Raw genomic sequence first — 10,489 nt, forward strand, 5'->3', positions numbered from 1 at the left:
TCCTTCCTGTTTCGTTTGGTTCTGATTCTTTATGGGTTTCTCATATTAGCTTTACAACCATCTTAATTTGTGTGAATAAAATAAATCAAGGTAGACAGATATATTACCTTTTGTAACGAATGTGTTCTCGCGAATAAATAAAATACTTGAAAACAAATTATTTGTAATATACAAATTATATGTTGAGTCGATTTGAAGCTTTGTAGTTTACAATGTATCATTGTGCTGGTTATGCTTGATTTATCCGTTCATGTTGAATTCTTGCCGATCTTTTTGTTACAAAAAAACTATTATGATATAATTTGAAATTTTAGAGTATGATATTGGAACTTATAGATTTTGCGATCTAAATTGCTAGCCCTTAAACAATAGATTTTATTTTTATAGTTCGTAAATCGTAATAGATTGTTTTTCTTGTGGAAGATGAACTGGCTGGTTTTCTTTATGCAATGACTATGTTTTTCTTTTGATATCTGTTGAACAGGATCTTGAATAGTTGATCAAATATTACGTTAGATATGAGTCTGCCGCAGTCAGGTGCATATGCAGTACGTTGTCTCTACCTCTGCTTCACTCAAATAACTTCCTTAGACTTTTCTTTCGTTCTGCATAAACGATGATGGTGTCTTTGCAATGAAGGGTTTTACATTTGTTCTATGTTGCTGAGGTCCTGAGTTGTCTGCTACAAGTTGAAAATTCAAGGCTTAGTCTACAATCTATATGAAATGCACTAAAAAGGTAATAGAAGTAGCTTTTATTTTTGTCCTGCGTTTTTCTCTTTCAATACAGTATATGGTAGGAACTTTAGGTTTGGTCTTTTGGTGCTAGCTTTCATGTAGCGAGCCTTTCCCCAGCTAGGCTGCTAACCTAACCTACTAGTTCAATTGGTAGAGCATTATGCAAATGCGCAAAGATGTGGGTTCGAATCCTACGTAGGTTAGTCAATCCGGGATGGCAAAAAAACCATTGCAACCTCTACGTTGGTCATCCATACTATTTTTATAGTTCAATAATTAAGGTTTCGTTGGATATCAAGGCAATTTGGTTATAAATGGTGGAATGTAAACAGTACAAAGCATTAATAGTTGTGTGTAGAAGAGTATACATTATAGCAAGAGGCCACATACTCTATGTACTCATGCCTCCATATCCAAATTTCATTATATATACAGGTGGGTACATTAGCTTCTCATTTAACAACCAAATAATAGGTTAATTAGTCCTGACACATCTAAAAGCATAGAGTTTCTCTTCACCTTTACTCGTTCATCTCTAAAATTATTCTTCCTAACACTAACCTAACCTTGACCTTTACTCATTCGTCTCTAGATCATGCTTCCTCTCTTCCATCCATAAATCCTATCTTGTTTATTGTGCTAATGCTGATATTTGCATACCAGTTTCTCATGTTTTGTTCTCATATGTAGCCAAGCACACCATGGTGGGTGGACCTGATTAGATTGGTGATTTTGGGTGTAGGTTTAGTGTAGAGTATAAATTATAATTCACATGTGCTTTGTTACTGAAGGAGTACCTAAAGCAAGTTTTTTTGGTTACATTCAATTGAATGTGTAATTTATGCGAGTCTAATGAAGCTTTCCACATTATTAAAGGCATCTCCAACCCAAATACGGAATCACCAGAAGTCTCCTCAAAAGTTGCACTTGCTGATGAAGATGCCAGGTGTGAGAATTCTGACTAGAAACTATATGCTGATGTTTCAACTATCAGTTCAAAGGAGGAATTGGTAAAGCAGCAAAGTTGCAGAATATACGTTACAGGTGAAATGTGTTGCTTTCCTCCATAATGTTGTGCAGTCATGTTAGCTTCTTGTGGCTCATTATTGTGCCTAGACCTTTCTGCTTGGAGAGGTTTTATCAATTCCTTACAGGAAACTTTTCTCCAACCGTCGTAACCAGCTGATTTTTGACTTATTGAATTACAGGTTGGGAAAAGGCTGATAAGAGGTAGTCACTTTAAATCAGCAGCTTGATACTGCAACAAAGAAAAAAATTTCACTTGAGGAGTTGAGGATAGGATAGTTCATCATGATGGGGCACTCAAGGGTGTTCGAGGCAGTTGCGACTTGTGAGAGGAGCAAGATGAGAATATTCAAGAAGCCGTTTCTAATAAGTCACGGGATAAAGGTAATCTGACTATGAGTCGAGCCATTAAGAAGGGAAGAGGCAGAATCTATGCATAAACCAATTGAGGACGAGCGAGAAACACTACTGACTGGAATCAGGGGTTCTCTAGAGAGTGAGACTTCAAGGAGAGGGCATTGTACGCATAGTCTTCAGCAAAGTGTCGGGCTTTGGAAGATGAGCTTGCTATAATGAAACATGAACTCCCCCAATGAAAAATCAGTTTTTGCACCTACGAAAGACTTGAAGGAGGCAGGTGAGCAAGAAGCAACAAAATAACATTTTAAACATGTAAATGCTGAGACCAAATCACTGCTTGCTAAGATTGGACTTTTGGAGAAGGCAGTCGAAAAGGAGACAGTTGTCTGCAGAGTGTAGTGTTAAGTGTAAAATGTCAATGAGCTTTTGAAAATGAAACATGATGCTGACACCTGGTGAAGTCAATTAGCTCCAACGGCAGGCTCAAAGGATGATGTCAATCAAGAACTTCACATGACAAATAAAAAGAAAGAAGAAGCATGATATTGTTAATCAAGAGCTTCAGATGACAGATGCAAAGAAACAAGGAGAAGAGGCACAACTTAAAGTCGTACTTGTCAAAGTTGGTTGGTTCCTTGGAGCATAAGGTGGAAAAGGAGAGGGCAAGGTCTTCTGAGTTCTGAGTTAGCTGCCAAGTGTAGGAAGTTAGAATTTCAGGTTTCAGCCTTGATATCTGGAGCTATAATTCAGCTTTCATACTTCAAATCTAAAGCTGAATTTTTGCTTTCACCAATCTCAAAGGAAGATTTGGATAAACATCAGGTTAGTTTACTATTGTACTCTGTCAAAATTTACTGAATTTTTTAATCCTTGGAAAGAGACAAAAAACATTTGCTGAACTTTCATATTGATATTCTTAGCAAGTCTTTTCAAAGTGTGCCTGAAGCTTTGAATTGGTAAATATCTGGAAAAAAAATATCATCTTGAATTTGATGCAAGCATAATCCTAAGGCAGTCGGTAAGGTTGTGCTCTCTTTGGAATCAAATCCCTCAATTTTATTTTTATTTTGGATTTTTAGCCTTTTGAACAAAGATTAAGGGTTAATATACTTGGCTTAGTTTCTTTGTCCTATGAATATTAATCCTTATTAAATGCAATTAAGTTTTTCCAAGCATGTTAACTAGGTTGTAATAGGTTAGAAGGTTGGATTGTTGATACCTTTTCATGGGATTCCAATGAGAAATGTAGACAATGTTTCTTTTTCTAAATCAATGACCCAAAAACATTATCTATCATTTAGCAGCAAGTCAGCAAATGAAACAGCTAAAACGTCTAGCATCAAAACAATGTAATGGTTTATTTTCCACCACTGTGAATTTGAATCTTGGGAGTTGCATATGTGCATTGCATAAGAGGGCATGATCACATGCTCCTACTCTCCGTGTATTAACTTTAATACATGATCAAACAATCCCAATTCATCAAAATCATGGTACATAAGGCTTATTGGTTTCTAATTATCACTAGAGGAAAAAAACCTTATAGGTTGCCCTTAAAATAGGCTTATAGGTTGCCAATTGCAAGGGCAACATATGGGGGGGTCACTTTTGTGAAATTATCAAAGGTTGCCCTTAACAAGGGCAACTTATAATCTTATAAGTTGCCCTTATTTGCAACAAGGGAAACTTATGTGAAACTTATAAGTTGCCCTTGTCGCATACAAGGGCAACTTATAAGCTTCACATAAGTTGCTCTTGTTTGAAACAAGGGCAACTTATAAGCTGCACATAAGTTGCTCTTGTTGCAAACAAGGGCAACTTTTGAGTTTTTTTTTTTAAAAAAAAAAAAAAAATCTGCAATATAATTCCTGATATTTTGCAATATAAAATTCTGCATTATAATTTATAGAATACTGTTTCACCAAACATCATCTTGACATTCCTCAAAAATGATATAAATTTCAAATTTCCAATAATATTTCCGAATTAATTCAAATGGAATTAATTAAATCGATAAATAACAAAATAATGTAAGAGTCACGAATAACTACAAGCTTGCTCTAATTATTACACTGAGGGTAATTCACAATCGTTGAAGTAAGTAGCCCACTTGTCTCGAACTTCATCCAACTCCTCTTTGGTGAAGGGCCCCTCCCTTGGAGTTGTGAAAACCTTTAAAAGAACAACGTACAAGCAAACCAATAAATTAAATTAAGTTTCATATGCGAAAACAGAAATTATATTGGTCACGAAAACAACTTTCTGAGTGTACTAAGATTCATTTCAAGTTCTTTATGCACATCTAAGGCTCACTTAACTCGATATAGATCATAATTGGCCAAAAATGGCATTTTCGATCCCAAATATCAAAAAATGAACCTAAGTACACTTTTTAAATCTTTTCCATGATTTATATGATTAGTTATATGTTTATAAGACTCATTTCAAGTTCGTTATGCACGCTTATGGGTCATTTGGGTCGATATAGGTCATTTATGGCCAAAAATGGCATTTTCGATCCCAACTACCAACAAACAAACTATTTCCACATTCTAACCCTTTTTCATGATTCATATGATTAGTTATATGTTTATGAAACTCATTTGAAGTTCGTTATGCAAGCCTAAGGGTCATTTGGGTCGATATAGGCCATTTATGGCAAAAAATGTCATTTTCGATCCCAACTACCAACAAACGAACTTATATCCACATTCTAAACCTTTTTCATGATTTATATGATTAGTTATATGATTATAAGACTCATTTCAAATTCATTATGCACGCCTAAGGGTCATTTGGGTCGATATAAGTCATTTATGGCCAAAAATGGCATTTTCGATCCCAACTACTAACAAACAAACTTATATCCACATTCTAAAGCTTTTTCATGAATTATATGATTAGTTATATGATTATAAGACTCATTTCAAGTTCATTATGCACGTCTAAGGGTCATTTGGGTCGATATAAGTCATTTATGGCCAAAAATGGCATTTTCGATCCCAACTACCAACAAACGAACTTATATCCACATTCTAAACCTTTTCATGATTTATATGATTAGTTATATGATTATAAGACTCATTTCAAGTTCGTTATGCACGCCTAAGGGTCATTTGGGTCGATATAGGTCATTTATGGTCAAAAATGACATTTTCAATCCCAACTACCAACAAACCTATTTCCATATTCTAAACGTTTTTCATGATTCATATGATTAGTTATATGTTTATAAGACTCATTTTAAGTTCGTTATGCACGCCTATAGATCATTTGGGTCGATATAGTTCATTTACGGCCAAAAATGGCATTTTTGAACCCAACTACCAACAAACGAACCTATTTCCATATTCTAAACATTTTTCATGATTTATATGATTAGTCATATACTTATAAGACTCATTTCAAGTTCGTTATGCACACCTAAGGGTCATTTGGGTCGATATAGGTCATTTATGGCCAAAAATGGCATTTTCGATCTCAACTACCAACAAACGAACTTATATCCACATTCTAAACCTTTTTCATGATTTATATGATTAGTTATATGATTATAAGACTCATTTCAAGTTCATTATTCACGCCTAAGGGTCATTTGGGTCGATATAGGTCATTTATGGCCAAAAATGGCATTTTCGATCCCAATTACCAACAAACGAACCTATTTCCATATTCTAAACGTTTTCATGATTCATATGATTAGTTATATGATTATAAGACTCATTTCTTGTTCGTTATCCACGCCTATGGGTCATTTGGGTCAATATAGGTCATTTATGGCCCAAAATGGCATTTTCGATCCCAACTACCAACAAACTAACCTATTTCCATATTCTAAATGTTTTTCATGATTCATATGATTATTTATATATTTATTAGACTCATTTCAAGTTCGTTATGCACGCCTATGGTAATTTAGGTCGATATAGGTCATTTATAGCCAAAAATGGAATTTTCGATCCCAACTACCAACAAATGAACCTAATGACACTTTCTAAATCTTTTTTATGTTTCATATGCTTAGTTAGAGTTTACTAAGATTCATTTCAAGTTCTTTATGCACACATAAGCCCATTTGGGACGATATAGGTCATATTTGTCCCAAAATGACATTTTTGACGGTTCATGCCAATTATAGGCGAATAGTTAACATGTATAGTCCCGAGCATATATTCCCGAGCCTTTTCATAAAAAGACAACAATATAACATCTAATATTTGAACAGATCAGAAACTGATCAGTTCAGCTGCAGATCAGCAGCAACAGATCAACAGCTGAACTGATCAGTTTCTGATCTGTTCAGTTGCAGATCAGCAGCAGCAGATCAGCTGCTGAACAGATCAGAAACTGATCAGTTCAGCTGCAGATCAGCAGCAGCAGATCAGCAGCTGAACTGATCAGTTTATGATCTGTTCAGTTGCAGATCAGCAGCAGCGGATCAGCTGCTGAACAGATCAGAAACTGATCAGTTCAGCTGCAGATCAGCAGCTGCAGATCAGCAGCAGCAGATCAGCAGCTGAACTGATCAGTTTCTGATATGTTCAGTTGCAGATCAGCAGCAGCAGATCAGCTGCTGAACAGATCAGAAACTGATCAGTTCAGCTGCAGATCAGCAGCAGCAGCAGATCAGCAGCTGAACTGATCAGTTTCTTATCTGTTCAGCAGCTGATCTGTTACTGCTGATCTGCAACTGTGCAGATCAGAAACTGATCAGTTGTGACAGGCCTTTGGTCCATTGTCAACTTTCTCATTGCGATATTATTTTTGCTTTGCTCATTTTTAGAGCTACAAATGAGTTATTAACATTAGTTGTATCTTGCAACACACATTAACGCATAAAAGTCACATGAGAAGCATTCCGATATCAATAATATTCCGATAGCGCAAAGAAAAATGAAGAACATATGAAAATTATAAGAGAAACTAAGTGACAGATTTCATGGCAATTACGATAGGTCATATTTGGCCAAAAATGACATTTTTGACGGTTCATGCCAATTATAGGCGAATAGTTTTTTTAAACTAATTTCTAGCCTAATAATACATCATAAATATACTATTTTATGTACCTTTTCCAGATCTTACAGGCCTTCAGAGCCTCTGCTTCACCATCTGTACCCTCCTTCTCAACCATGGTATTATATAGATCTATCTAAAAGGAAAAAACAAGAATTTTGCACAAGTTCACTTTGCTAGGAGAAGGTTCAAGTACAATCGAACAAGTGATTAGCCACACCAAAACCTATTAATAGAAGCATTTAATAATTCGTTTTTTGTTACTAGCAATTCTCCTTTTTCTCTTTTCTTTTGATGGCAGATTGTCATAATGGAGGTACCAAACATAAAGAATCAAAAGGGATGGAGAGGAGTACCATATAGCGGGAGAGTGCATTCAATTGCTTGGGACGGTTCAGTACAAGTAATTTCACAAATTGCTTGTCCTGAACCAAACCTGGAAAGAAAAAATGAAAATCAATCCCACAGCAAAGACATTTGGCAAAACGGCAGATAGTAGCAACTAAATACCTTCCGCTTAGAAACTATAAAACCATCAAGTATGGAAAAAAATGTGTACACAACCATTTGCACTAAAATCTTCATTCAACTCCAAAACAAATATAAAGAAAACATGGCTACCCTACAAACCCTGATTCAGCAGCTGTTACTACTTAAGTCTTGTGCAATTTGGCACAAGGGAAAGTTCCCCAATCTGGTACCAAATGTGTATGTAATAGTCAGATTACAGCATCAAAAAGATTGCAGCATACTAACAATACTCAGATTGCAGCATAATTGAAGGCCAAGTTATAGTTCAGTTTTAATTTTTTTACCTCTGTATACCAGTAAACTGCAGTCATATAATCATTTATTCTGGTGGCTTGTGCTCCATTTTCTTTTGCTTCTAAGAATTTTATTTCAGCTTGGAGTTCCCGCTGTAAGTTATGGAACATGGTAACAATAAACCATCAAATGCAACCCCAAAAACTAACATAAGTAAATTTTTTTTTTTTGGTTTTGAGAATATATAAAATGGTACAATATAGGTTGCATAATAATAACCTGATCTTTTGCTTCCTGAGAGTTGATATAGTCGTATATTCCATGAAAGTCGTCCCAGGTCAAAATATGAGGAATAGGAGCAGTAAAGTCAAAGAGGGTGTCTACAATTGCAAGATTATCTTCCCTAGCCGCAATTTCAATTGGTGTAAGATCATGCAGAAATAGAAAACACAATAATAAGTCAAGCATATACACTCAGAGAAAGGTAGATAAGAATGAAGGATAAAACAGATATGCCAGCAGCAGAGTAGCAGCAGAGTATCAGCAGCAGCAGCAGCAGCCGTAGCAGCATAGCCGTAGCATGACAACAGAGTAGCAGCAGAGTAGCAGCAGCCGTAGCAGACGTAGCATCACAGCAGCCGTAGCAAGACAGCAGAGTAGCAGCAGCAGCAACAGCCGTAGCAAGACAGCAGCACAGAAGCACCATACCAGCCTGCAACATACCATAGCAAGACAGCAGCACAGAAGCACAGAAGCAATATCAACATACCATAGCAAGACAGCAGCACAGAAGCAATATCAACATCAGATACACACTGAATCAAACCAAAAATCAAACCAAAAATGAACATGTACATTTTTCTTCAAAGTTCTGAAGACAACAATCATAATACTTCGTGCAAACTAAAATTCAAGTCCTCAATCCAATTAATCTGTCAATTAGAAAGACCCTAAGCGAAAACCTAAATTAGGGGGATTGCTTGACTAATTTACTGCAACAGCAATTGAAATCCCTAGCTCGCAATTGTCACTCAACATTTTCCCACAGTTTCATCCCCCATTAACCTAACATTCTCCAAAATCAACAATTAAAATCTGTAATTAACAAAAACATAAATTGAAGGGATCAAACAAATACGCAAAATAACCCAATAATCCAACAAAAAGAGCTAATTGATCCAAATGAAAACGAAATGAACAGGACAATACAGAAACTGAGAAAAAAGAAACGGAGAACTGACCTTCGAATATCTCATCCTCCAGCGGGATGTTATGCGAGAGCAGAGCAGAGACGACGGCGGTGAAGAGGGGCGCCGGTGGGTGAGTGTACGTGAGAGTGGTGTGTGGCTTTGGGGAGATGTTGTAGTACAGGGAACAAGAGAAGCTGGCGCTGGCATAGGTTTAGCAATGAAAATGTCCAAGAGTTGCGCTTAAACGTTTGGAGAGAAAATGAAAATGTTTCTTTTTCTTTTTTTTTTCTTTTTTTTGTCAAAGGTTTCCTTTGTTTAAACAAGGGCAACCTTTAAGTGGCCACCTATAGAGTTTTTTCCACTAGTATATTTCTATTTAGTTTTACATTTTTACCTATATCATGTCATGTTTCTTGTGGGTTAGAAGCTGCGATTTCAGGTGGGGACTCGTCATTTCAAAAGTTTTCATTTCTATCCACTACTGATGCGCACCAATAGATAACTATTCCTGATCTAAATCAGTAATAATTACTGATCCGTACCAGCAGGTACACTATTCTTGGAAAAAAATCATATTTTTTGTCTGTTAAGTGGTAAAAAAAATAACTTAAGTTTTATATAGTTTTTATTTTGGATGTTTTAAGAGTTTCCAAGTTTCCATAATTTGGTAAGGAATGCGATACTTTCATGTACAATACTTGACTCTTATTTCTCCTTTCTTGCTCCTTTCCTTTGTGTCCTTTATAATATTTATAAATAAGAAACCAAACAAAGGAAAATGAAGTTTGAAAAAAGATTTCTGTAAAATACATTTGTTGAAAAATAAAATTAAAAATATGTTTTTCTCCGAAGCAAACATAGCCTGATAAAACACAGAGGTACATCCTTTTTGAATGCTGGTTACATAGATGGAATTCGAGAGATAAGTTAGAATTTTTTTTTTGACTCAAGTTATGGAAACAACTGTCTCAAACTAATATGTCCAGAAGAACTTTGCGCCAAGTTAGAGAAACAACTATGTCCCAAATTAACTGAGGAGCTTTACCTCTGTTGCTTTTTTTCAACATGGAAATCTCATAATGGGAACATGTATCCTAATCAAACTAGAATTAATAGAGATTGAGTCATTAAACAAAGTGGTGGCAAGCTGCAACGAATATTTTCTTAATATGTTCATGTTATTCTGGGTACTATATACTTATCACCTTTTATTACATGCTGATGCAAAAGAATTTGAGCCCGTGCATGAGCTTCTACGCACCAATCATCGTTTGATGGAGGTTGGACCAACGACATATCTCTCCAAGTGCAATATCTTGCAATGGTGACTCAAGGAAGTGGTCTTGGAGGATGACATCCACATTTTCTTCCTACTTTTATCCATCATGTTCATTG

At 35.8% G+C, this 10,489-nt stretch overlaps 2 long non-coding RNA genes across 3 annotated transcripts; one reads left to right on the top strand and one right to left on the bottom strand.

Annotated features, from left to right (window-relative positions):
- Positions 1 to 481: 481 nt before the first annotated feature.
- On the top strand, positions 482 to 8,125 carry LOC110787004 (uncharacterized). Of its 2 annotated transcripts, XR_008930329.1 has the most exons (5): positions 482 to 548; positions 640 to 738; positions 1,614 to 1,781; positions 1,946 to 2,945; positions 7,441 to 8,125. It is a non-coding gene; the product is annotated as an uncharacterized lncRNA (long non-coding RNA). The 2 variants fall into 2 exon arrangements; XR_002532992.2 differs by lacking the exon at positions 7,441 to 8,125 and having other exon boundaries at positions 1,946 to 3,057.
- Positions 4,063 to 9,347, bottom strand: LOC110787003 (uncharacterized). The gene is made up of 6 exons (XR_008930328.1): positions 9,146 to 9,347; positions 8,184 to 8,616; positions 7,955 to 8,056; positions 7,496 to 7,575; positions 7,193 to 7,275; positions 4,063 to 4,295 (listed from the first exon to the last, which is right to left on the bottom strand). It is a non-coding gene; the product is annotated as an uncharacterized lncRNA (long non-coding RNA).
- Positions 9,348 to 10,489: the final 1,142 nt, after the last annotated feature.

This window comes from Spinacia oleracea, chromosome 3 (assembly GCF_020520425.1).
Source record: "Spinacia oleracea cultivar Varoflay chromosome 3, BTI_SOV_V1, whole genome shotgun sequence".
Classification (NCBI taxonomy): domain Eukaryota; kingdom Viridiplantae; phylum Streptophyta; class Magnoliopsida; order Caryophyllales; family Amaranthaceae; genus Spinacia; species Spinacia oleracea.